Raw genomic sequence first — 1792 nt, 5'->3', positions numbered from 1 at the left:
ATTCTAGATGTAGATACAAACATAAATCCTACGTAAATTGATTGCGCTAATCATCCAAACCATTATAGATAAGAATATATATTTTTAGGATAAACACAGAGAGAAATATATATATGTATTTACTTCAAAAGTGCTCAATACGTAGATAGAGCTGGCAGAAAATAATAATAATAATAATAATAATAATAATAATAATAATAATAATAATAATAATAACAAACCAACCCCGGACAAGAATAACCATACCATAAATAAAAATGTTAATAACGAACAAGATAAATGTAATTGTACCTATTTACTATGCCTCCCCACGGGACAGAGTTAGACACCAGGGTCGTTTTTTAATGTGGAGAAAAGGTACAAAAATAAAAATTGTCTCAGTCGTGAAGGATTTCTCCTCCACTGAAAGAGAACAAGAAATAGAAGTGCAGCATCTGAAGAACAGATACTACACTTTGATCCTGACCAAAAGGCCAAGGACCAAGATAAATGTAATTGTAGACACCGCACATTTTGCCTAGTCCAAAATAAATGTCTAACAAAAAGTGTAGTTTATCAAGCAACGATATTTGCGAAAGAAAACCCGAATAACAAGAAATATTACATAGGCATGACTTCATTAGATTTCAAAACCCGATACTATCACCATAAAAGTACATGCAAAAATAAAAAAAAACATCGTATAAAAACAACACTAGCGAATAAATACTGGGAACTCAAAGAAAGCGGACATTCGCCGGTAGTCGAATGGAAAATAATGAGACAAGCTACCACGTGCAGGCATTTAGACGACCCATGTAAATTATGCCTCCATGAAAAATTTGCTATCCTGTACTTTAAAGAACCTCAAAATCTATTAAACTGTAGACGAGAAATAGCAAACAACTGTGTTCACAAAATAAAACTTACTCCAGGATAGCGATACAAAATAGCTTTAAAACTAACAATAACAATAGAAAACAAACAAATAAATAAATTAAACAAACATGAATATACATAAACAATCACACATATATATATATATATATATGTATATATATGTGCATGTATGTGTGTACGCATAGGTATATTTATATATATATAAAAAAGAAAAAAAAAAGGGAAAAGGTCTACCTTAAACCACTAACCTAGCCTTAAAACAGATCCTTTGTTCGATAAAATGCATGCCCATTGGCTGATAGGAAGGGGCGCGGTGAATACTAGAAAACTGATTGGCTAACCGGAAATCCTCGACATATATAAAAACAAGAAGCAACCACAGAATTCGCGCACAAGCCTGACGAATCCTATAAGTGGATGAAACACAGAATATTCAGTGTAGCTTAATTGCCATATATATTTTATAAATTACTATATATATATGTATGTATATATATGCATATATATATATATATATATATATATATATATATATATATATATATATATATATATATATATATATATATACAGGATGACCCCCAAAAACGGGCGCCAACTCTAATTAGGTCCCGTTTCTTTGTATTTTGTCCGAATGAAATGAAACTTTGGTCATAACTAGCTTATTATATTCAAAACATCATATCGTAACACTGGGGTATTTGGCTTTTTTTTCTTCGTTGACTGTAAAATGCTCAGAAAAATAATTGAATGTCCTCTGTTTTGTTTGGGTGACCCTTTATATATATATATATATATATATATATATATATATATATATATATATATATATATATATATATATAGAGAGAGAGAGAGAGAGAGAAAGAGATTTACAGAAGTAAACTTACCTTGAGTGACGATTATTGTGATA

General features: G+C 30.0%; 1 pseudogene; it reads right to left on the bottom strand.

The window, feature by feature from the left end:
- Window positions 1-252: 252 nt before the first annotated feature.
- LOC145277319 (U2 spliceosomal RNA) lies at window positions 253-487 on the bottom strand (annotated as a pseudogene).
- Window positions 488-1792: the final 1305 nt, after the last annotated feature.

Source organism: Euprymna scolopes, chromosome 5 (genome assembly GCF_053919585.1).
Source record: "Euprymna scolopes isolate OS-2025 chromosome 5, ASM5391958v1, whole genome shotgun sequence".
NCBI classification, from domain to species: Eukaryota; Metazoa; Mollusca; class Cephalopoda; order Sepiida; family Sepiolidae; genus Euprymna; species Euprymna scolopes.
The sequence above is the reverse complement of the archived record's forward strand: the minus strand, read 5'-3'. Positions and strand labels throughout refer to the sequence as shown.